This window comes from Temnothorax curvispinosus, unplaced genomic scaffold, assembly GCF_003070985.1.
Source record: "Temnothorax curvispinosus isolate PA1 unplaced genomic scaffold, ASM307098v1 QBEX01003408.1, whole genome shotgun sequence".
NCBI lineage: Eukaryota > Metazoa > Arthropoda > Insecta > Hymenoptera > Formicidae > Temnothorax > Temnothorax curvispinosus.
This window is the reverse complement of record NW_020213188.1, coordinates 551,165-579,068: the sequence shown is the minus strand read 5'-3', so window position 1 is coordinate 579,068 and position 27,904 is coordinate 551,165. Positions and strand designations below refer to the sequence as shown.

At 33.0% G+C, this 27,904-nt stretch overlaps 1 protein-coding gene across 2 annotated transcripts in view; it reads right to left on the bottom strand.

Annotated features, from left to right (window-relative positions):
• Window positions 1-27,904, bottom strand: part of LOC112452455 (semaphorin-1A-like) — a 216,668-nt gene that overhangs the window by 59,348 nt on the left and 129,416 nt on the right. The gene's annotated exons all lie outside the window — the stretch shown is intronic.

Genomic DNA, 27,904 nt, shown 5'->3' with positions numbered 1-27,904 from the left:
ATATATCGATTCGGAGAATACCGCCACTATCTCATGCTTTCGCGCGAGAGGCAGAGACTCGTTTTAATAATTCCCTCGTATCGCATTAATTTTATGAGTTACGCGCTTCGTTCGGCAGATTTAGAGCCGGATCCGCGAAAAATGTAAAGTCGTCTTAACGTTAAAGTCGACTTTAAGGGATAATTTATATCGCGTGAGCTGTACGCGTTAAAGAATTAAATGTAATGCGACGTTAAATCTTTTTGAATTTTTCGCGATCTCAGCGGAATAAATGAGTGCCGCCGCTAGTGGTTGAATCTTAATCCCATGACAACACTCTCGTGATAATAATGATGATGTACCTCGGCTTGTCTCTTTGTCATTGGCGTACGTATTATTATTCCGACTGAGAGGGTAACATATACGGTATTATTAATCCTTACATTGAGATACAGTGACGAATAATAATTTGGGCTACGTTTCCCAAATTTTGTATTTCCTAATATCTGCATTGTTTTAAAGTCACATATATCCTCTCAAGATAAACAGGTAAATGGATCTTGCAAGGCAATAAACGCTTTGTACATAAATTGCGATTATATTCGAAAAGGGCTTGAGGTAATCGGATTTTTGGATTTTACAGTTGAGTGATAATACAGATGTATAATTTGGATGGAGGAGACATAAAACTTTGCATGTGCTTAGATGAAATTGCGCAAATTTTAAAGAAAATAAATGTACAATTCTAGACTATCGGCATTCAGTGCTTTATTAAATTTAATAAATAATTAATTTTAAGCGCTACGTACACAATCGATTTTAAGAAAAAATTCATTAATATTAACGTAAACTTTCTTACAATTGCATAAAATAATTACACTTTTAATTGTTGATTAATAAAGACGCAAATAATTTTAAGTTAAAATTAAATAATCTTTAATATTAATAATTATATTAATTTTCTATATGATTTAATGCCTAAAAAAATGAGAAATGTATAATTAATAGGTAATAAACCGAAACCGTTGTGTGAAAGTGCGCAGATTATCCTACAGAAGAGAAAAGTAACAGTATACGCGCGGAAAGAACAAAAAAAAGCTCGAGTAGAAAATAGAGCACTGAATTATTTCGCGGAGAAAAGAATTAGCGGAGAAAGGTCAGCCGCAATTCTAATTCTGGGACATTATATTATTCGTTCAATTAAAAAAAAAAAAAAAAATTAAACGTTGCTTGCCGTGACTCGGTCTCCTTGTTTAAACCGACCACCTCGTGGCCCTGAGGCAACGTTGAGAGACATGGAGTGTACGAAACAACAAGAAGGTGAGGAGCGGCGAGAAGGTAAGGTAGGCAGGGAAGGTAGGTTAGGTTACGACAGGAGCTGCAGCTGCATACTGCCAAGCAGAAATCCTTGAACAAGCTATATTCAGCTTCTTCTCCAGCGCGCTATGTTATATCTTTACGACGTTTCATGGCCGACCGGGAAATTCCAGTTTCCTCGATAATTTTGGCTAGTCACGCCTCAACGAAACGCGCACATTTAAGCCGTGTATTCTCGCAAAGAATTTCCTCTCATCTATACTTTTTTTCAAGAAAACGAGAACACGAACTTTCCGTTGAACTCTCTTTATCGTGATTGATAAGTTTATCAAGGGACTCGAAACGTATTTTTCACACAGCAGAAAAGAGTCACTGCAAATAATATTTGAAAAATTTTAAATGTTCACAAGAATACGTAAAAAACGTTATAGTTTTTCAAACATTTCAAATATCTTTCCAATTTTCGTAACAATTTAATTTTATCATTTGTGTATGATTTTTTTTTAACCGATAGATGGCAATTGATTTTATCGAATATAACGAATTAGATAATAATTCGAAGCGATAGCTCGATCGGGAAATTGAGTAACGAGGGTACATTTAGCACGATAGAGAAATCGAATTATGTCCCGGGAAGGCAAATTATCTTCGAACGCCTGTCGTTATTCGAATGGATAAAATCCTAAAATCTAATTCTACTTAGTCAGATAAATTTCTAAAATAACGAAATATATAAATAAAATAGGACAAATAGTTTTGCTTTTTCATCATGTCTACAAATATAATTTCTAAAAGATCAAGAATAAGAATAGTAAAATATATTAACGTTCTATAACCACTAACGTCGTTCGCTATACGCGATTCTTAATTAATTTCTGGATCCTAAATGATATCTTGCCGCAGTGCCCGGTAGCGACGGCAAAGGAACCAATTAAGAAGCCGAACGGTATTTCGGGTACGGATGTGATTTAGGGAACAGCCGCGTGATGTATTCCGCTTTTTGCCCTAATTAGAATACGTCTCTGCAAATCTCTCGGCCGTCGTCGTCGCCGTCGCCGTCAGTCTAGGACTACGGTGCGAGCAGAAGCAGAAACAGCACGGCGAGTTACAACCGACTGAAAACTTTCGACCGCAAAATCGTACTGCATATTCATCGAGTAATACGATTTCGCCAGTTTCGAGCCTGCCGGTGGCCGATTTTACGCTTTAACCCGCGAATAAATTCGACTTCGGAACATCATACCGGAACGGCGCGGCGCGGCGCGGCGCAATGTGGCGCTCGCGAGAACTTCCCATAATTTTTTGTTCCCTTTGTTCGCAGACTTGATTCGGATATTCCGACTGGATCCTGTCAGTGTAACTTTCAGACAGGGAGACGGTGGAGGAGATGCGGGAAAAGGGAGGAAGTATGCTTATCCGGGAGTAAACGGAAAGGAAAGATTTGTCCGACAGGACGAGTCTCCTTTATATTCGTTTTTTTCTACAGAATTAAGTAATCCGCTCTTCGCAATCGATCAAAGTTTCTTTTCAAGCCGAGAAGTTTTAATTAAAACGCATGAGGCGATATCGGACGAATTAAAGTATCCGACACGTATATCCTATACTTACAATTAGTCCTGATCCTACCTCGGAATTTTATTAACTGTCTTTGAGAGAAATATATCTGAATCATCCGATTTATCTTGTTCGTGGATTGATATGTTGGAACAATGCAGAAGATGCGATGAGTAGTCTGCATCAAAATTATTCAAGATTATTTCAAGTCGACATATAGCAAGGAGATATGTGACATTAACTAGATTGTTTCTTTTTGTACAGATTTGTAATCGGACAATAAAACCAACTTATGACCAGATAAGAAATATGATTTCAACCAAAAGGTGGAGACATATGTTAAATATACATATATTGTAAACTTTAATATATCAATTCTATTATTTCAGATATGTAGGTACTACATATTGAAAATACATATTTAATATCAAAGATTATTGAATTAGAATTACAACTTAAAGCTCGCTTATTAATATGTATCATATGCACGTCTTCCACTGTTTCTCAAATAAAATCTCAGAGTATTTCTCACACTTCGCTAGAATCCTAGATCGCGCAAAAATATTTACAGTCAGGTCAGGTAACCCGAAAGTTTTTAACGAAGCAACTTAAATACCCTCCTTAGCTGAAATACCAAGAAACGAGATATGAGAGCTAGGGTAATTCAAGGGTATTGTACGAAGGAAGTATGGTAAGGTGCTGTGAAACATTTGTACTTCCGCAGTAAGTAGAATATACGTGTTTCCAACTGTAGTCTGTTTCTCGTGGCCAAAGCTGCGAGTTTGGCTATATAGGCATTAGTCGCAGGCATTCCGTAAAAACTTTTTCGGCACGCCAACAAGTTGCTTTGGCCCTTCAACTTGGGTAAAAATGGCACATCGATAACGACCGAGTGCAGTCAATACAAGAGCAAAAAGTATATGTATTTTCGTGTATAATTTATTTCCACCTCTTTCCACTTTTCGTATTATATTCATGCGAATAAATATAAATAGAAAAAAAAAGAGAAAGAGAGAGAAGAATTCAATTTAGAATTAGAAGATTTAATATATGGAAAAAATTCCTTATTCTGTATTATTTCTCATTCTACAACGTCATATCACATTTGAAGAAAGTTAAATAATACGTTACGATTGGTTAATAATTAAAATATGTATCTGACTCACTTCTTTACATGCAAAACGTTCTAATACCGTCGAATGTCTACAAAGTCGTCAATTGATTTGGAATTGATTTTTTTTCCAAAATGTGGAAGCACTTATGAAATCGATTATACGTCGTTGACAAATTAACTCATATTCCGTTGCCATTCTCGATCGATTTTACATTATTATTATAATCCGAGACACACGCAGACAAATGTGCTGAATAATGAATAACAAGAAACGAATAATAAATTATATAGCACGTGACGCCCGATAATACATCATTCCACGCGCCGCGACGGAGTAACTTACATTTGTCCCGTTTGAATTACATTGCAAAGTTCGGAATTTATAGACACCGCTAATGCTCGCGAGTCCTCACCACTGACCGCCCTTGCCATTTCTCGACATATTGCGCTTTATTTATAACTTTGCTGACTGTCATTAGTATGTAAATTTTCACATATGTATATAATAGATTAAAATCCAAATAACAACTATGGCCAGTTTAATTGTCATACATTATATGTACGTTTGTAAGTGTTTGCCACATATATCTATTATACATATAAAGAAATAATTTGAGATGATAATTAATCAACCTAATATTTTGAAAACTCGATCTACAATAATTAATTATCTTATAAGAATAAAAATTTATAAAATCACTTAATACCTTAAAATAACTAAATCAACTCAGTCAATCTTAATTAAAATCTCTAAAATAACATCCAACTGATTTAATGATAACTTTTTAAATTATTACAGCCACTGCATTATTTTTAGAGCAAATATTTCATTTGTATAAAGTGGTTCAAAGTAATAATCTTCGTTTAAAATTTTTATGCTTTTTTTAAATTTTTCTTTCCCAGACAGTAAATTATTAATTATTAAGTAATCGTAATACTAACCTTAGACTCTTTTAGGAAATAGTAATAATTACGATTTAACTAAAATCTTTCTATGTTAAATTTATTCCTAATTTAATCCTTTGTCCATAAGATCTTGACGAACGTCATGCGCAAATGGTAATTTCAACAACAGATTTTTAAACGTTGTTCATTAACCCGCATACCATTGCTATCTCCGTTGCTATTGTATCCAGAATGAAGTCAGACAAGTGTAATTTCGCGGACTGGGACGCCGAGCTGCGTCAGTCGACTCTCTTTTCAATTTTCCGCCATGCCGGCGGCGGCGGAGACGGTTTTGCTTTAACCTGCGGATTAACCGGCGAGCGGTTGTCGTTTGCTGTACAGTAGCGGGTATATATTGCACGAGTTGGTATTTAATCTAATAACGCGGTTGAAACAGAACACCCTTGGTCTTTTCTTACTATTGTACGCCGCACCTTCGAGATATTCTTGTTCTGTTCGAGACAAAGAGTCGCGCTGCACTTTTCTATTTCTGTACCCGACCAGATATGCAGTCTCTCGTATTACTACATTTCCTTTTTCTAATTAATTTTTGTCAGTATCAGTCAAATCATATTTTATCAATTTCGTCGTGAAATTTTAGTCGAAAATTGTAAAGAGAAAGAGAGAAAGGAAAGAGGAGGAGACAGAGAGAGAAAGAGAGAGAGAGAGAGAGAGAGAGAGAGAGAGAGAGAGAAAGAAAGAGAGAATATTATCTGAAATAATTACGGCTTTCGAATATGTAATTAACAACCCGATACAAGCAAAGACAATATTATTCATGATAAAAAGTGTTTCATTATAAGAACAGCTTTGAAAATCGTTTTTATTACAATTAAATAACGCAGAAAATTTATTAAAACATCGTATTCTGTATTGCTTTCATTAAAGTCCAATATTAGACGCAATTTTATGAGCACTTTATAATGTGAATCCTTTGTATTATAGATAGTTACTGCTTGCAAATATTTTGCCTTTGTTTTCCAATGTTATTATTAATATCGTTGTACGTACATAAAAGCCTGAAAAACTCCCAGTTACAAAAAGTATAATGTATAATCACAAGCATACGATTATCTTTTCTCATATATAGAATATAGATATCTCTTCATGTGTTAGCTTATGTAATTACTTCATTTGTTCATTTCCATTTGTAGCTTTGCAAAACTATGTTATCATTCGCCATTTGAACGTATAAGTTTTGCACTTTTCTAACATCTTCTGGTGTTTTAAAAATAGTTGTATTTATAAAATAATTTACAAACAAAGAATCTGCTATGCCGATGCTCATAGTTCGTTCCTGCATGTGTGTTTAATTTTGTTATCATTTATATTATCATAGCAGATAATATAAATAATTTTATCATAACATTAAAATTCGATTTTTAATTAAAAATTTCTGATACATTTTTCTCTTTTCTATATACATATATAGAATATCTTGTACAAAATTATTGGAAATATTTTTTAAATCATAGCTACGTACCACGAGTAATTCTTTTTTTTTTTTTTTGCAAAAATGTCGATGCAAGTCAACTTTCCAATTTTTATCAGATGTGTTATTCTACACTTGCTGTAACGGCTTATTCGCGCGACGACTATGGTGCTCCTTGAGAATTGATTTTCTTCTCAAGGAAAGAGCCGAAAAACAATTCACCTTTTTCAATGTTCCAGACTGGCGGAAGACGTCAGCTGGTGGGTGACACCTTCCATCCGACGGCTAAATTTGCTATGGTCATCACGCGTCCTGCCGTGAAAGTTTTTCCAGCGTTCGACAAGTTTCCGCCCTATAGTTTCGATTAAACTTTCCTAATTCTAACGTAAGACTAGAGTCCAGGAACAAACTTGGGCATACAAAAATAACGATATGAAACGTTTGAACTTGTTGAAACTGATTACACATGTCGTCAGTCAGCATATAAAAGAGACATCTGACGAAAGTTTAGTTTACGGTATGGCACTATAATAGGTATGTAGAGTTTAGCTGCTGATGAATTTACTGAGCTAAGCATCTTTTCATTCAATTTTAAATCAAGAGATGTGATAAATCTAATAATAATGGAATTAACCAAAGTAAATTTAAATTAAACATATTTTAATATCAAATTTTATAATGAATATAGAATTGTATTGTAATATTAATATCAGATGCGCGCGTATTATATTTCAATATTAATATCGAATTTTATTTCATAAGTAATCGGAATATATGTAAATGTGTGTAAGTTAAATAAATATATTATAAACTTTTTTATAAATAATTTTAGAATTGTACTAATAACATTATAATTGTATTTGAAACATTGTGATATTTCAAATAATTTAAGATATTCTCTCTCTCTCTCTCTTTCTCAGGTACTTCATATGCTATGCTTTTACGAAATTCTGGGACCATTTGTGAATACGATACAAGACACAACAAGCACGCATTGTGGCACGGTATAATGCGCTAAACCGTATACGGTAGAAACAGCATGAGCCAGGATATGCACATATGCACCAATTGAACGTACGAGCGAACAACAGTACGTGGATACGATCCACCAGCAAAAGAAGATACTCCCTTTTTCTAATTTAATCTCTACTCGCGAGTGGCCGATAAAACAGACCGATTTTTCAATTTCGCGAAAGGAATCGAATTCGTGACTGCTACGCGAAGTAGAGCTGTGCTACATTTCCCGAGCAAACGTGTGTTTTTCTTCTAGAAATCTATAATTGGATTGGCTATCGGAGAATACGCGCACCAATGTTATTATTTAAAGTCAGAGCAATTAATAATTATTGTCATTTATTTTGCTCCTACGAAAGTGCTATACTTAATTCGAAAACAGCAATAAATACGCAAATTATACTAACTCTAATTTTATTTCTAATCACTGAAAAAAAATTTAATAATAGAAAAAATTAGAGTTTTTGAATCATGTAGATTCTTTCATATACGTGTATCGGGTGTTAAAATATGATGATATAAATGAATTTTTAAATTACTGATTATTAGTTTCATATAATAGAAGAACCATACCTGTTAGAAATTTTATGCAAAACATCAGTCTTTTACGAAATAATATATTAATGCATTATTGATTAAATTGCATGTAACATTTTGTAATTTTCGTAATTGTTGTGACATTGTATAGATGGTTTATTATTCTGTTGTTGAGTGAAAAATTAAATTTATTTCTGAAAAGCCGGTAGAAACCAGCTTTCTAGTCTGACTGATGTATTATTCCATACAATGGAAATTTATCAGTACAAATGAGATTTTATTACCTATTTATATATAAGAATAAAAGAACAGAGAATTATACATCCATTACTAAAGTTTATTATGTAAAATCAAGAAATAAAAGCAATTAATAGATTTGGTTTACTTACTTATTCCTATCAATTTATATTATTTATTATATATTTTTTTAATTAATCTTAATATTCATGTGTTTTATACACTAAATACAACTATGCTACTTTTAACTATTATAACAAGAAATAATAAGAAATTATAACAAATTTGGAATCAATATCTTTAATAAATTATTATTAATATCTATTAAAATTTCTTAAGTTTTTAACATTAAATATCGTGGCATTTAAAAGAAATCAATTTAAAATCCTGTTTCAGTAAAATTAAGTTTAATATAAGTTCCTATTTATTTTGTTCTATAAATAGTTCCTGTTAAATTGTTTCTATAACGATTTCATATTTTATATGTAGTAATTAATGAAATTTTCCGATAGAAAATCAAATATCAATAAATTCTCATTATGCATTAATTAATAATATTTATTATAAGTATTTATACACGAATCCTCAAAACTCTGTCGATTTAAAATATTGGAGTTGCCATGGCGCTCTATTTATTAAAATCTAGATGTAGTTTTGCATTCATTTACCAAAAATTTTTCTATAATAATTTTTGACAAACTTTTCGTTTAGCACACAGTTCCGTAATATAATAAAAGATATGATTCAAAAATTGCAAAAAAAATAATATTACAGACAATATTTTCTGATTTACTGTATGCGTAATAAACTTTTGTGGATTGTATATCGGTGTACAAAGAAATACACATAAATGCGAGAAAGTTAGTTATGTTATCATGCACTATCAAAAAAATGTTTTCCTCGATTACATTTGTTGTAACAAATTTACGAGAATGCATACTATTAATTAAATAAATATATTAGCAAGTTTCATTCACATTAGATATATTATAATAGATGTGATAGAAATTGCGTTTTTCCACAATAGGTGTGACTATAACAAAGCATTAATATTATTTAAAAAGATTTAAGAGTCTCTTAAATTATTATATCTTTTATTATATATTTTATTTCAGAGTTTTGTAATTCTAAAAAAATTTTCATTATATTATCTAAAATAAGAGCAAGGAAAAGCTGAGATGTTTTGTTGTAACATTTTATGTGCGTCATTTCTTTAACTAAACATTATCGAACTGATATCTTGGGTTTCATGAAAGATTAAACTTTTTAATACCGCGCCCGAGGTATATACTGGAAGCAAAACCCTTTAGTGGCGAAACTCCGACAAGATTAACTGAAAGACATTTCCCTTCATAAGTCCCTAAAAACCTTGCAGAAAGATACAGAGGCAGAGTATGTCTGTACTCATATTTCTAAAAGAGAAAAAATAAAGAGAACGAAAGACAAAGTACATATGTGCCGAGTGCGACGTTGGCTTATGTGCGGTACTATGTTTTGCGCAATATATTACACTATAAAGATACTTTTAAGGTATCTCACGCATGTTAATAAATAATAGTTATTATAATCTTTTGTCAATTTCATATTTGAGAATAATCTTTTCTTGTTTTATTTAAGCAAAATTAGATTAATTATATATACAAGATGTGCCGTTTTATGCTTGCCTATAGTCATAGAAGTTTCGAAATAGATATAGCACACAGCAAATTTAAAATTACTTTTCTTTAAATTGCTGCAAAAATCTGGCAATAAAAAAGTTAAAATATATAAATATAGATGTTATTTTAAGTTTGGTGGAAAAAGTTAGGGAGAAGTTTAAAAATCCAGCTATAAAATTAATGACAGATAAAACTATAAAACAACGTTACATTTATATTAGTCGAATTGACGCAATTCTTGCGGTTCGACAACATTCGCTTAGAATAAACACAGCACCCCTGTACGGTATAAATAGCGCACAGGAAAGAGTTTCAGATGTTTTAAACCGTTCCTACTTCGAAGCGGGCGGTGGTTTGGAGTGCGACACTTGAGACTCGTTATTTCGCATTGCGTTGCGACGCGCCATCATCGTGCGCGCGAGCTGACACGAGATGCTTGAGAGTACGCGAGAGGGTACGCTCTTACGCTCGTATTCACGCTCGCCTGATGTCTCCCTAACGAACGTTTAAACTGTGAACACACATACGTATAATTCCGGCATATTCATCCGGAAAATGTAGTTGCTCGCACTGACTGACTGACTGACTGACTGACTGATTGACATACACAATCAGATGCAACATCACCAACAGCGACACGTTGGTGTCTCTTTAGCCCTTGGATTTATCGACATTCAGAATGTCCTGAAACCATCAGATGTCTTTTTCATCACAAATTTTTAATCGATTTGAGAACAATTTATCTTTAACAAAAATATCGACATTTGTAGCTGCTAAACAACTAAAAAACAAAAAAATTTTGCAAATCAAGTAAACTAAAAGAAAAGATTGTATCCTTCAGTCTCAAAATAATTAATAAAAATGTTTAATTTGGTGCTAATTACAAATATATTCAATATTAAAAATGGGAAAAAAAAGAGATCGTAGACGATGACCTGTTTCGACATTTCTGCGGGAAAAATATTGTCTCCAAATTTTGATCGAGAAAGGAACATCTATAATTTTAGAACACTATATATAACGTGCAGAGCGAAGTTAATACTCTTACGACGTGTGCATAGCCGAGTAATCCGGCCTTTATGAATGACGCAGGTGTCGTCTTGCGGCGTTGCACAATGTGCGATCATAAAGGGAGTACTCTTCTGCCTGATGGATCTTTCGAAATTTCAGTATCTCGAAAACGAGTGCCTCGAGTGCTGTCGCGTGCTCTTGTACATTGCGCGTACCTTTATTGTCGACACTGATTTTCAAGCTCCATTCAGTCGGACGGTTACAATGGACCAAATCTCCTAGGAGAGCAATATTGTCGAGAATTCGCTGGCATAATTTTTGTCTCTAATTTCCAATTTTACATTGCATCGTTAGTTTCATCTTACATTATATAGTGTTAAGGGTGCAAATACCCCGCATCTTCCCCGTTTCAACGAAGAAACTTTACATTAACGTGCGATAACAATTTCTTTGGGTTATTGATAAAACTTTAATAATAAAATGGAACTAATCCGCACTTTTAGTCCGTCAAAAGTTACAAATAATGATATACTAGATATTAAATATAAATAAACGATACAACGATATTACAAACTAAAAATCTAAGTATTTGAAAAAAGAGCAAAAATATAAAATATATCATTTTCTCGCAATATACACAGAACATAAGAAAGATAATAAAATTGGCTATTTTCGAATCAGTGAGTAAAAAAAGACCAATTCGAAGGCGAAATATTAAAAATCCAAAGATATGTAGTCGACTATATTTTCAGATAATATCGGTGCGATCGTACGAATTCTTTTTCCAGGTTCCGACGTGAAAGATATACCGCAGCCTTCCCGTCGTCGCGACTTGAAAAAGGTGTATGTGCGTATTATCCCCATACCGCGGCTTTCCCTTAACAGTAGACATAGTGGCGCCTTTACCAACCATTATTTTCTACGTAGCCAGGAAAAGGCAGGAGCTTTTGCAGCGCTCACAATAGAGTTAACGCGCGGCGGAAAGGTCTCTCAAATACTCTTTGAAAACAAGCTTTCTATCGTATCTTTGCTTTCAGGGAACAGCGGCCGCGTATTTGTGCGCGTTATTGGGTAATATTTGTAACACGGACGTTGGCTGACACTACACCTCCGAAACTTTTCTCACTTATATACATGTAAACTGTAAAGAATGGAATATTTGTTTGACCAAATACGCTGCGGATATATACACAGAAATATATTCACGCATAGTAATTTAATCTTGCGAAAATACAATTATAATATCCAATTATAATAATGCAAAATTTTATTAATATCTAAATTTTATAAATTATGATGTTTATGCATTTATTAATTGTTATTTTAAACGAATGACACAATCGATGTGTAGATTACAGATAAAAAAAATTTAAGTAAAAAAGAATTTGTTCGTTTGAGCAAATTTGTTTATAAGTAAGTACATGTATGCAAGCTCAAAATGTAGAAACGATGGTACACATTTTTCAACTTTAAAATTAGATGTATTTTATGAAGCACAGAGAAAGAAAATTGTAAACATATTTCAGTGTATATTTTTTATCTCCTCTTCATATAGAATCGATATAACGATCTGTCAAGTTGTATTTTAGTTTATTTTATTTTTAGTGTACTTGATTACCTCAAATATGTTGAGCGGTCATCGACCGTGGAATGCTTCGAAGGTGTGTGAATAATTGCATACAAGCATCAAATTTAGATATAATTGTTCATATAAATAGTTTCACTATAATAAAATTATTGCGCAATCAATCAGTCTCTTGTATCACTTAATTTTTTAACATGTTATTAATAGAATGCTATGAATAAAATGACATAGCAGTTAAGATTTGATCGTACTAAAAAAAGTAATGTTTTTCACCTATTCATTACATGCATACAAAAGAAGAGAAAACGGACGCACGAAAAAAATAATATAATAAAATTTGCATTTTATTAATATTTTCTTTTGCTTTTACATCTTGAAAAAGACAAAAAATATTTTAAGACTAGCTGTTTCGAAAATCAATTTAGCAATAATGAAATTCCGTTGTACATATAGTAGGAATATATTAACATAGGTCACGTACGCTCTAATTCAACCCTAACAAGGTCTCGCCTATTGAGGCCAACATTCCAAAAATTCCTCGAAGTCCAACTAAAGAATTCGATGCCGCTACTCCGGCAAAATTAAATTTTAAGCACACCCTGACAACCCGATACCGATAGCGCAACGGATCCGTTGATTCGCGCAGCACATACGGTGTTTGCATAACAAAAGACGATCCAACGTCACGAAAGAAGACACTTTAGCGCAACTTTCGAGCGTCACCGTCTAACGCGGAGCGGGGGTGTCTCTTCCTTTTCTTTCTCTTTCTCTCTTTCTCTCTCTTTCTCTCTCATGTTAATATCTGTTTGAGCACGCCACGCCTCGTTCTACCGTTGGCGCATCGCATCCCCCCGAAGAGAAGGGATTGCCCCGCACGTACCTATTATCCACCCTTTCTCTTCTCTCGAGTAGACACAGAGGCGCCTTTACCGGGACACAATTTTGTGTATAGGAGGAAAAGGCTGCTGACTAATGGCGCGCACTAATTGTGCCGCCTGTAGCACACGAAGGTGCAGGAAAGCCCATAGTTACAAGCCGCTATGAAGTAATGCGAGGCAGACAAGAGATGCATGTGCATATGAGATTGTGCGTGTGTGATCACGAATATGTACGTGCAGGCACAGGGGGTAAGAGAGGAGGGAGAATTGTTGAAGGCAGCCCGATGAAGGGCGGGAGGATGTCAGAGGAAGTTCGTAGCTGCTGGAAAGCCCTGAGTGCACTTATACACGGAAAAGAAAAGACCGAGAGGAAAGGGTATTCCCGGCAGCCGCGATAAATAGATTAAACTTGCCCCGGACTCCCTCTTTTGATGGTGCGTTAAGCGGAAATATATGGATGGCACGCGACCGGTGCCATGACAATAAGTCGACACCGGTACAATACCGACAATGCAATTCGCCCCGTGCCAGGCTTTTTTAACATTATATCATGAAAGCCAGTGTAATCATAATTCATTTGTAATATAATTTAATTATCTATAGACTAAGATGCATATAATTTCAATCAGTTAAAAACATGCAATAGTGAAATCCGTGAGATAAAATCTTCCTTTTCATAATCACAAACGATAATTGCACCCTAAAACCCTACATTATTTACACAGTTGTAATATCACCTCTTTTCGAAAACCATAAAACATTGTGAAAAGAACTATCTTCTTGCTCGATTACACATGTGATATATTTTTGACATAATAAATTCGACATACAAACTGTATCAATATATATACATATACATATATATTGATAGTGATTGATAGTGAACATATATTGATATAGTGAATATATATATTGATAGTGATTGAGAGTGAAATATACATATATTTATTACGCGGTATATGTATCCGTAATTGCTAAGATAACTATGAAATCTCGGACCTGATTAATAACAAGCGGCCTTCGCTCCATGCTATCGTCGTTGATAGCATGCACGGATGAATGACTTATTTCCGGGAACATTCGAATAGATAGTAATTCTAAATGCAGCAATAAATATCACGAGTTTGTTTGACGGCAGTTAAAATAGATTAATAAGTTGAGTAGATAGCGACAAATTACGATAATCATTAGGAATAGCTAGTTTTCATCATAACTTTCGATTAATTATTAAAAGAAGCTTTATATTTAATTATTATTGTCAAATATTTATGTTTAAACATTGAGGTATCTCTAAATACACATAATTTGTACAATCCGTAAATGTTATTATTCATTTGACAATCTGATGGTAATATATAATATAAACTTTTGTATTGTATAAATGTATTGTTGAACGCGTATGCAACGCTAATAAATGTAATGTATGTAATATATTATTGCATTAACGTATTTTCAACTATTTGCAAAATATAATCATCCGATTTTTCGCGATTTTTGTTCATACTTTTATTTATATCTTAATTTATTTAGAGTTTTAGATATATAAAAAGTTTAGAAATACTATTTTTTAATATCTTATTGTGTATAAAAGATTTAAATTCATAATCTGAAAAAATTTAAAGCATGTATCTCACCTATATACAATAAAATATTATAAATTCAATGAGAATATTCCACTCATAATTTCATATATCGCTTTTTTTGAGAATAAAAGAAATCTGTTTCCACACACACATTACGTCATTGACACTTGTTGAAATATCCATATCACAAACATATAAATAAATTGTTGAATCTAAATCGTATATAAAAAACAATGTGCAAAAAATTGTGATATTTCGTAATATTGTTCCAATGTTTCTCTCGTTCCTATTTGTTTATGACATAATTTTGAGTAAAAAATCCTTAATTCCATTTTCGAAAAAATCCAAACTAGCTATTTCTTATCGCTATATAAATACATTTTGCTTGGCAGCGTCATATTTTTAATATTCTACGTAAAAACGTTCACCCTCTCGATGTGAATCCTCTCACACATCTCCAGATTATCCAGTATTGCTGCCTCCGGCAATCCTGCGGCGACGCGACGATCCTTTGCCAGCGATTTCGTCGAGGGCAAAACTCCTACCTTTCTCGCGAATCGATCTTTTCGGTCAGAATAGAGTCCCAATGGGCGTAGGAATGAAAGGACATCATGGAAGAAAAGGAAGTCAAGAGAAGAGTGAATAAGGACGAAAGAGAGACAAAAACTTTAATGCAGCGTATCGAAAAGGGAAAAAAGAAAGGAAGAAAGACGAGAACGATCCTATTATCTCCCTACGAGAGAGAAATCGATATATTCAAGATGTATTCAAGAAAAGCGATAAAAAAAAGAAAAAGGAGATGGATAGTAAGTAACGGCGGATTAAGATAGAGATAGAAGAGAGAAAGGGCGGGTATCAAACGACTCCGATTGTGAGAAACAAGCTCGTGGGAAGAAAGAGGACACATATATACGCACAAAGACGGCGAGGACAGGCGTTTCTTTTTACTTCTCGCTTTGGAACGAGAGACCGAGGTCGTGACATTATCGCGACGGTATTAACTCGAATCCGTTAGGTCGAACCGCAATCAGCTGCAACGAGCAGAGTCGACAATCCCAGGGGAGAAACGGGAAAGGGCACGGTGAAACGTAAGACGCGACGCCGCGCCGGCCGGGGCGTCGCCCGATCCAGCAAAATGGAAGCGATCGCGTATAAGAGTCTCCTCCGAGTCGAATTTGAGCAAATGACCGTATCTCCATAGTTGGCTAGAATATCGAAGGGGTCCGGTTTCTCGGCTTGATGTTTTCATCCGCGCGCGCACGCGCGCGCCCGAGAAAACCAACAGTTCTGCTCGCTTCGTTACTTACGCCGAATTGTACTTCGGCGACGTGGCGCTTGCGGAGTGGGCTCGGGGTGGGAAACTGGCTAAGATATTACGCTTTTTCCAGAACGTTAAACTTCTCCGATCAGTTTCTCCAACCGAAGGCTTTCGGAACCAGATCAAATTTTCTCGCACGACCTCTCAATGCAGTTATGCTGTTTCAAATCGATGAGATAATACAGCCGTATATATTTTCGATAAATATATATAAAAAGTATATAAAATAGTTAATAATTGATCAACTATCAATAATTTCATGAAGATGATTTACAATAAATATATCATTCGCCTTCGCACATTGTTTTATCTTTTAATAAATATGTTATTGTATTCATAAATTTATATTAATTTATTAACATTTTTGATGCTGTTAGAATGCTTATTTAATCTTGAATAACCTATATTTTGCTTCCTCATAGAGGAAGCTTTGTGATGGTGAAAAAATTTTTTTTCGAGATTTTGATGGAAATAGGTTTAGAATGTTCTAAAATGTCGAAAAATCGTATTAGTAAAAAATGTCCGGAAGTATGTATGTATGTGTGTGTGTGTGTGTGTGTGTACGGATTTTTTGTACACGCATCTACTTCTACAATTTTTTAGATACCGGGTTGAAATTTGGCACACAAATAGAGTATCATAGAAAGTATGTCCTCCTCAAATTTTATTAAAATCCATAAAACGGTATAGATTTTATGCAGATTTTCATTTTTTTGAAAAATGTGTTTTACGCTGCATCTTTCTCAATATTTGAGATAGCGATCTATTTTTAACTCTATTATATTTTTGAGTTTTTTCTACCCCTATTTCATATATAATTCATTAAAATTTGATTGATTAGATCTCGTGTTACACACATTTGAAATTTCGGAGAATTATACATACAGTTTCTAATTTATATAATAATTGAAATCGAGTTAAAATGTTCATATTTGATAGCTTCGGTTTTATCTCGAAAAATCGTATTAGTAAAAAATGTCCGGAAGTATGTATGTATGTGTGTGTGTGTGTGTGTGTGTGTACGGATTTTTTTTTTATTTTAGTGAATGTACATAATTATGTATACAGGTTCCTAAAGAATTAGGTGTGCGAGTAGAAACCTGCACATTGCTTGATTAGAGTTTTTAAGTGTTTAAGTAGAAACCTTCGCACACAAAGCTTCCTCTATGAGGAAGCCAAAACAAATAAATACTGAAAATTATACATTGAAAAAAATTAATGCTTGCACACTTAATAACTATGAGGAAGCAATGTGCAAGTTTCTACTTGCACACTTTTTTTTCTTATTTTAATTATATTTGAATAACTTTTATATCACCTTTTGCAGAATTTGAAGAATTTGTTGACGTTAAGCCTGATAGACCTTTATTAATTTTTTATACATGTAATACTAATATATGTTATCAAGTAACATTAATAAGCATTTAGCAAGCTGCAGTCTTAGATATCACAAAAAAATACAAATAATATTGCTATTTAGCAATACTGCTTGCAGCTTAATATATATCTAGGAAATGTAGATCAGACTGAATTAAATAAAGTTTCCCGAACTTTACATAGAAAAGGGATTCGGTGGTAGCAGAATTTTTCATTGACGCAGCAGATTTTTCTTGTAGATATGCAGACACAAGAACGCGCGCGTCCTTTCAGACAGAAAGAAGCAAAGAGAGTGGTAAAGGGGCCAAGCGAATTGTAGCAATCTTCACAATTTGTCCAAAATTAAATAGAATGCATTAAAAATATTCGTGATATATGGCTAAGTACGTTTAGTCACGCTGAAAAATATATGTAATTACGTTTCTGTTAAATGAAATGCATAGTACAGATGGGCGTAATTATCTCTTGATAGTCGCCCTAAACAAAAATTCACATTTTTCACTTTGATGATACGCATAACAATTTATTCTGCTTGCAAATACATTTCTATAGCCATAATTATTTTCATTCGTTTGCCCAAACACTTTTATTAATCTAATCAAAATGTTTACTATTTTAATTTCACTTTTTTTTTCTTTATGTAAACATTCTAAAATAAATTTAAGAATTTTATTTAGCGCCGAATTTTAACTACATAAAGTCTAAAACAAAAAAATTTACAACTTTAAACAAGGAAAGATTTACTTCATTCAATTAAATGCATATCTTTGTATTCCGTTAAGAAAAATGTCAAGAATAATTTTATTAAAATAATTTCTGAGTGCTGCAAAATCTTTACAAAATAGAGAGGATTAGACTGAACATTGCTAACTATTTTAACCAAGAAAATGTCAGTGTAAAGGTGGTGAAAGTTTGCAGGATTTCAATTTCAATTCTCAAAACTTTAAAATTAAAATCAAGGTTTCCATCTCGTTCCTGATATTTCAAGAAGATTTTGACTCCTAGGATTCGACATCAGTCAAACTTTCTTATTTTTTTCAATTACCTGTACTTTCCAAGAATAAATGCGAAGAAAATATATGGTTTGCTCACTTTTGCACCACCTACCGAGTGATTTAACTCCGCTACGAGTTGCAAGAAGCTGCGAACGAAATTAACGGTCGATCATTTGGATTTTTCCGCGTAAATTACGTTCTAGAATGTATATATACGCAAAACTCCCGCAAATCGATCTTGGATTATGAAAATGGAAACTTCGCGAGCGATTTATCTCAGGCCGGAAGCCGGCGAGCCAACGGTTGTATATGTTACGACCTGGTGTCGGCCACAGTGTTTCCTGAAAGTTCGATTTGTACGAAACGCGTCCAACTTTGGCCTGCTTCTTGTTGAAATTTTTTCGATCCGGCTACGAGAATCGCGCAATTTATAATCTGTGGAAACTTCGCCAAAAGTCGGTCGCGATCTGAGAAGTGGTTGCGCAAGTTTATATCCTAAGGGGCATTTTTTATGATATTCTACGGAATTTAATGCGGTACTTTCTCTTAAACACTACATGTTTCAATAACATCGAAATTGTCGACATATATAAAGTTCGTATTTCAGTATGATTACATTCGTAATCGTGCTGAAATTAATCAAGATGATATAAATTAATTAGGTTGTATGAATGATGTATTTTTATGTCTATTTTGTAAAAAAACTATAATAATACTGCATCTGCACATTACAGCGTTAGAAGAAAGACTCTTGAGATGGAATCTAAGTACGTCATTTTGCGGCATAATATTCTTTGAAAATCAACTCGCGCAAAAAAATATCATCCCGCTATATTTTTCGAGCTGCAGTTCTTCTCGTGAAAAGAAGAGAAACGCGTTACCGTATTCCCGTCGGGAGAAATTAAAGCTAGTATAAAAGTGAGTTATACGCATTTCAACATGCCGCATGACAAATTTTTCCATTTCTTCGGTTTCTCTAACAATCCATCGAGGGACGATTTTTAGTTTAAAGATGTGACTTGCATTTATATTGCGTACATAATTTCTTGAGATTTGCACAAATTACATGAAACAATGATATCGCTTCTTGAAATTAACGGTGCAAAAACATTCTTCGATTTTTAATACATTGTAAGATATCTTTCGGAAGAATAATTTCTGAAGTTTTCACACTTATTAAGTTTAAATTAATGGTCGTTAATTTTGAAAATTCGAAGAATATCAAAAACGTTCTGAGTTAAAAACCTTCATAAATCTCTAAGATTTAAAATCATTTATTCCTGTCTCTAATAGCGTGTGAAATATTTGTTACACCGTCTAGTAAGTTAAGTACATATATCAAATAATTTTAATGGTGCTCAAAAATTAGTCCAAGATACTCAAACAATCTACAACGAAAATTATTCTATTGAATAGACCATGAGTTTAAAAAAAGAAAAAATTCGCAGTCTTCTCGGAGCTGCAGTAAATCTCTCTTTCCTCTCCCTCTCTTTTTCTTTCGTTGTAATTTCTAACAAGGATAATTCTACATTTCAGCGATGTTTCCGACAATTGTTAGATCTACTTTTCTCTTTCAATTCTTTCTATCTCGTTTCTTAGATCTCACAAAAGAGAAAAGTACCACGTTCAAATTTCTTTGTAATTATCAGGCGTGGTATGTCTGATTTCTGATATACATAGAAATCTGTTATAGATTGAGTCTCACTATAGTAGTAGCGACTGTAACTTAGAATTACTTCCTTTTACACCATTATCTAAGAATCGATATCACGTAATACATACTTGTTAGTAGAAATTGTTAGAAATATTAAAGAAAAGTAAACTCTATTTTATGACTCTTGGCAAATAACTCGTTTCAGCGCTAACTATGCTTTTTCTTTAACACTTCCAATATTTCTAAATTTGACTTATATCTATTAATTCTTTATTTGACATTAGCCATATAAAAATAAATTCATGTATTTATATGTAACAATGCTTTTCTCTTCAAAATAATGCATATACATAGAAATGTGTGCGTTCCGTTGATAATAATTTATTTCTCAATTAAATTGCAAAATCAATATTTCTATTATTATTAAACATTTTGTATTTCAATCACATTTTCACCCAATATGCTGGGTGATCGTTTTAATATGTAATTACTTATTTATAGACTATGTAGACTTTTGTGACTGACTATATAATTATGTAATTGCCAAACACATAGAGTGCCGGAATAAAATTGTGCTACACGAGATATATTCTCATTCTCATATTAAATTTACTGATATTTATATTATTTTTACAATTGTATTCATAGAATTCTTTTATTTATTGTAGAGAAGCCTTCTTCATGACAACTCTTATAAAAGATAAATATCTTTGCAATTAACGAAATTCAAATGATAAAACAGTAAGAAATTTTTAATGTTTCTAGATTTGAATTTAAAAAATATTAATAATTTTTATTTATACAAAAAAATGGTTAAATGTAACATCATAATACAGTCACAATACACTTAAATATAAAGATTCCTTTATAATCGGAAAAGTTATTTAATTACAAAAAAAAGAAAAAACTTTTTGAAATTTTTGAAGGAATAAAAGTTTAAAAAAGACAGTTTTAGATTTCTACAGTCAGAACACGCCATTATTATAAACAAACAAGTAATGCTTTATGTTTTATCCAATATGTATCTCATTGTCAGAAAGAAGTCATCCCGGTTGAAATATCTCCCGCGGGATTTATATAAACTCGGAATTCACTTCAACTTATAGCTATTGCTGTCTAGAGTATAGTTGCACGAAGAACAAGGAAAGGCGTGGCAGAATTATGCCTCATGCAAGATGATACGTTTCGAATCGAAACACGCACTAGCACCGACATTTAACATTGTTCCTCGCTATGAATCGTCAAACAATGGCTGTTCCGTGTGCGTGCTACAAAACCTTGAAATATGCTCGTGATATACATGTCGATAGGGCTCCCCTCTTCGTGGACAGGATGCGTATGATATCATTAGTTGCATGCATTTTTAACAATACTAACGTTCGTGTGACATGATATATATTTATTAAATATTTAATGCCTCGCGGAATTACACTAACGTATCACTATGCTTTCACTAGCAAGACGTACTTTTATAGCATTTTTCCAACTTGCAGAGCTACATATTTATTCTTTTAATTATCATAAATAAAATGTATTTTTTTCTAAAAAGAATGTTGTGAGACAATTTAGTTTTTCAGTCAGATGTGTGATAAAGATGTAAAAGACCTTTCAAAAACTAATTTTTAAAAATACTTGCGGATAATATTTTGTTATTTATACGCTTTAATTATAAATTTTATTTTGATTTTAGATTCGAGTATTAACTCAAAAGATACTTACAATTAGTGAGAAATTAAAAACTGCGTATTTTAAATTATCTACGTATCTATGTATTATACTACATTATATATGGAAAAAGTTTGCTGTTAAACAGTTTATCCTGTCGTGTAAGAAATCAACTGTTAAATCTTTCAAGTGACTCGAGTGCAAGCTCTAACTTACGGTGTCTTACGGATTACAAAACTAATTTAGTCGTTGTACTAATAAAAGTGTCCCAGAAGTATGCGAGGTGGACCTTACACTTTTAAAAACTTAAACGGTTTTATATGAAACGGGAAATGTTCCGACTTCCAGTTTGTTACCGACGTGACGGTAACTCACCGTCGCAAAACTTGTAACTTTTAAATTTTATGAAACAGCCATTAGCTGCAGTAAGTGCCACAGGTGGAACGGATCATTTTAATTTCGTTAAAATTCTCTCATTGCAGGACCGAACGGCACTCAATGCAAATTGTAATTTCACCTATTCCCCGAGTATTTTTCATTAAATTAGTACAAAAGACTCACCGTTTTTCTATTAAGTTTTGTCTTGGATAAAGTTATTGATTTGAGTTATTTAAGAAGTGGATTGGAAAACTTCTTGCTAAATGGAAAAAGTATCGAAGGCAATGGTTCTCTCTTCTGATTAAGAAAGATTACTTCGAAACTGCGTGATTCTGTTTTCAACTCTATTCGACAAATACGATAAACCTTTTGCACCAAGCAAATGTTTCCGCATGATACGTTTCAGAGTTTCTCAACCCGTTTTTTCGTCCAGGAAACTCTTCTGAGTTTTATTTACTTCTGTAGCTTGTGTGCCCACTCGTCGCCATTAGTTGGGAAAAAGGAAGTTTGCGTGGCCCGCTCAGAAATTTACTGTAGCTCCCTAATGTGTTCGGTCTTTTATTATGTGGTCTTTCGTGTGACTCCCTCTTAGAAATATGACGCGGCCCCCCGGGAAGTTATATGACCCATGTGGAGAATTATAAAGACCACCCGAATTTTTTATATATGTTCTTTGTTTCTTTTATTAAAAAGAGATGGGATGCAATGCTTGTGATTAAACATCTAATTAAGCATCTAATTTAAAGATGTAATTATTATATTTGATTTTTTGTTCAAAATACAGAAATTGTAGGGATCGATATTTATATTTGTCCACAGTTTTTTTTGAAAGATGCGAAAATTTGTTCCTCCATTTAATTTATTTAAAAAAAACATTACTAGAAATCAATATAATCTGCTGTTCAATCAAAATTTGATTAATCTAATTTATTGCTTATATGAATTAGTTAGAACTTTCCTATTGTTAATAAGTACGACGTTCGTCTTTCGAAACAATTTATAGGTATCATCTTTTACATACTTGTTTGCTTCTTGCTGTAATTAAGTGTTTGGTCTTTAGCAACTCATTTTGTAAGTATTTCAATAAAAATATATATATCATTTGATTGGTCGTTGGATCAGTGTGAAAAGATTGCTTTTCAGTAATAAGTCTTCACTATATTTCTCAAAAGTCAATATTTTATAGTGAGTTACCGTTTCACCGATCGCACGAGAGGCTACCCAGCTTTTTACCATGAAGCAATATACCAATCGTAGAATTTATAGATACGTAAAAATGAAGAAAGAAATACCGTGCGACGAAGACGAAGTTCTTGCCCCGCCGATTCCCAAGTAGTTACAGCGTGTATGCGCGCGGCGAATTTAATGAGCGACAATACGAATAACGTTGGCAAATTGCGACGGTTACCTAACGAACAAAAAGCCGCCCAATTAATAGTCGCAGCGCTGCTACCCGCCGACGTGATAGTTACTTTGATTAATTTGAATAACGTCGATATCACTGGGGAGGAACAATTAGCGCGGTTTGCGGACAATTCCGACGATGGCCGACAACTTCTTAATTGTACATCACGTGAAAATTGCTTTATGGAAACGTCACTTAACGTTCCTTTGTAATATATAAAACGCTTCGGATTCTTATCGCGTTTTTGTTCAACTGCGGATCGTGTTTACAAGTCGATTTTATTCTATGAAAATATTGAGGCATAACTAACTTTTAAGATAAACGATTGAAGATAGAAAACTTTTCACAAACTATATCTTCCGAGTTATTAACATATAATAAAGCCTCGTTCTTCAGTCGATTTCTTTACTTGAATCAAATTTAATTCCGAATTAATGAAATATCTAATATCAAAGATTAAAAAGTTATAAGAGAGATGACGGATCAAATTTTTGTGATGAAGAAAAATTGATCTAAAATTGGTAAAAAAAAATTCACAATCGATAGGAAGTACGGTTAATCTGGAACCTATATAAAACTGCCATCCGTAGAAAATCGCATAAATTAAGAAGTTTTAAACCTTCAGAAAGTTATTTTAAAATGTTAATACATTTTGTTTCAAATATCGTGGTGATAAGAGTACAATTCTTTAAGTAATATAATAAGATTATATATAATTTATATAATAATATAATATTGTAATGTAATATGTTTTTATATTTATCTTTCTTATATATAGATTATAATGCCGTAACCTATGAAATTTTTAAAAAACATTTTTAAAAACACGAGTAGTTGAAAGATTCCATATAATTAAACCTTTTATAAGATAATTGAGCAAACGTAACAGTTATAATTAATTTTTTAAAAGTACCTTTTGCTGAAATCTGAAATAATATACATTTATACATATAGTTCTAAAATGTTTTTACATCTATTTCGAAATTAATTAAAAAAGAATCGCAATGTTGTTCATATTAGTTTTAAAACAGAAAAGAAAAAAACCAATTATACTGCACATAAAATCTTTTTTATTATAAAACAAATTACGTGTCAATATTTTAATTTGTTCGTATTTACATGCTTTTAATGTTGAAAGTAATTTGTTATAAAAAAAGATCAAAATTGGCAAATCATTATAAATCAGTGCACAATTTCAAAGTTACATAAAAGTGGAAAAAGTAGCGCACAGTTAATCCATTAACAGTCGACAATTCATTTTTTAAACATAATTTTACCACAAATAAAAGGATTTTAGCAATAAATAATTCTCTTTTAAAACTTGAAAAATGAAGGCTATTTTATTTATAGATATATAATGTATGTGTGTGTCAGTAAGAGTTATTATTTAATGACCTTGGTATCAATTCGAAAACTAGGAAAAATGCAAAATCAATTACGGTCTAACTTCTAAAATTCTCTGTGTCGTGATTACGGCGCTTAATGGGTTAACGGTGTATTCCCCGCGGATGCAGGCACATCCAGCCGTTTCTTACGGTATCCGGGCACATTTTTTATCACCGGCCATCAAGAGCCGTCAGACGGCGCGCTGGACCCGCTGGACGTACGGGGAAGCGAGTCGGACGGCCAGACCCGCAGTTCGACATTGCAATTCGAGCGGGACACGATTTGTCGCAGGTCGAAATGCGCACGGATGCGCTTCGAACGAGCGAACGACTGGACTGGCTCGCTACGCATCTGTCTGTCTCCACTTTCTTTCTACTGCCTCTCCGTTCGTCCGTCTCGCCACTGCACCGTGGCGAGTGGGATGTACACGTAGGATATGCCCGTGTGCGGGCATAAAGTACACACGGTCGAGAAGCGTGTAGAAGGTAGAGCGGCAAGTTTTTACGCGACCATCCCCGAGTGAATGACCGGTCAGAGCCGCCTCTCACTCTCGGCACTTCGGATCTGCTCTGCGCCGCTGCCTCTCTCACTCTAGTCTCTAGTCGATTACGAGAGAAGCGGCGTGAGATACATAAAGAGACAGAAACAGTGGAAGACAGAGAGGGGAAGAGAGAAAGAGAGAGGAGAAGAGGCAGAGGGAGAAAGAAAGAGACTGCAGTTGGTCGACTTCGCAACGTGGCGCGAGCTGCATTAGGCTGCACATACCAAAAACAGTTTGCGCTAATGGCAGAAACGCTTAACCCTCAGAATACATGACATCATAATGATGAATACGTGAAAGTTAAAATGAAAGAAACGTTATCTCGAGAAATCGACAAAGATAGTGTAGGTTTCAAGTTTGTCTATTATAATTTTCTATAAAAGACTTGGGTAATTAAATAATGTAAAGAACGTAAAAGAAATAAACGCCTATTACAATTTCAAAAAAAATCCATCTCATTCATTCTAAGATAATTAAATGATTGCATATTTATATGTAATATGTAGATACATACTTGACAGATCTATTCAATTCATTTTAAAAAAAGAAACAAATTATTACTATTAAACTATTCATTATATATTTTACCGAAATATTATTATAATTATTCAGAAATCAATATTTTATTAAAATCGTTTATAAAAATTAAAACCGTATACAATTTATGTAGACAATGAATATTTATGCAAAAGAATACTATAAAAGTATTATGTAAAAGTATAAAAGTTTTAAATTTTGTGATTGAAAGACGTTATCATAATTACAATTTTTTTTCGTAAAATTATATATTATATAAGTCAATGGACACGCGGTGTCGTCAATGTGTCGACAGGCTATTTTCTATATTCAAATACCGAGTACCCGTTATTCAAGTTCATACTCGAGTAACCGAAGTCACGAGCTCGATTTAATCGATTTTCGATATATTTGATATCGTCACGCTCCGTGGTTCCTGAGGTCATTTTAACGTTGATACGTTACATTGTTGGCATGGTAAGCTCATATAAATAATCAACGCGTACCTAAATTGATTTACTGTGCGTAATAGCGAGAATGACCGCGCGATGCTTGGGTATTTCCTCGGATACCCGAATAACCGGATATGAACAATACCGGTACATATATGTATAAGCTGTATATACACACGATTTATTGTGTGCGTATGTGCGTAATAGAAAGTTGTCTTTTATTATAATTAAAAAAATTTATTGTTTAATTTAATTCGATTCTATCTCACATATCATCTTCACGTATACTATATATTACCAATGTTATCACAACAAATTTCGTTACTATATAAAGAAATGTATATTTTTATATTTCTCATATTTTAAAGCAATCCTTATATAAGAATATAGCATTTTATATTTGCATAATAGAATTGTTTGTAAAAGATCATGAATATTTAGATTAATGCCAGAGAGAATGCATGACCTGTTATATCTTTTTTACCTGTTATAATAATGAATTCTGTATTTTATCAAGTATTTAATTAATATTACGGATCGTCGTAATTAACTAAAAATAAAAACGTTTTCTTTGATATCTCATCATAGACCCAAGTTAAAATACTATTTATCAAATTAGAAAGCGCTCATATTTTGTATTATCGATATGTCATAAATGTTCTACGTAAACAAAAAGTTCCCGAATGTTTTTGATATTTTTTAAAGGCAAAACTGCACGCGCGATTATACAAGAACAAGCTCAACGGTATCCATTTCGATGTGCCTGAAAAAGATCGCGCAAACAGCGAGAATTTCCAAAATGTTTGTTGTTTTATCGCGGACTTTTTTAATATGACGCATAAATACAAGAATCATGCGGAAGACCCATTTTTGCGGAGAAATAAAATGTCGGCGGAAACATTATAACCGCATTCATAGAAATATGCTAAATAACATAGCTTGGGTGCTATTACACATACTGCTCCCCTTTATTTATTTTATATCATTATTTTAAAAATATCTTTATTATCTCTCTTTGGAGTATTTACCATACATTATCTTATTTTTGTTTTCTCCACACGGTGCAATAATACAAAGAAAATTATTTAAGAGTTTTTCATTCTCAGAAGAGATTTTATTATTGTTATACTTTTGGTATCGTAGGATATACGATCTTCTTTAAAATAAAAAATTGAAATAAATATATTTGTAAAGTTTTGAGAGTATGCAACTTTCGCAAAATATATATATTTTCGCTCTAAAATATTATAAAATATATTTTATTGTTGTCGATATATCAGTGTGACTTGGATCGAAATAAGTATTTGAAGAATCTAAGTATCGCGTCTGCAAACATCGATAAAAAATGTATTTTTCAATAAAGTGACAAGTCT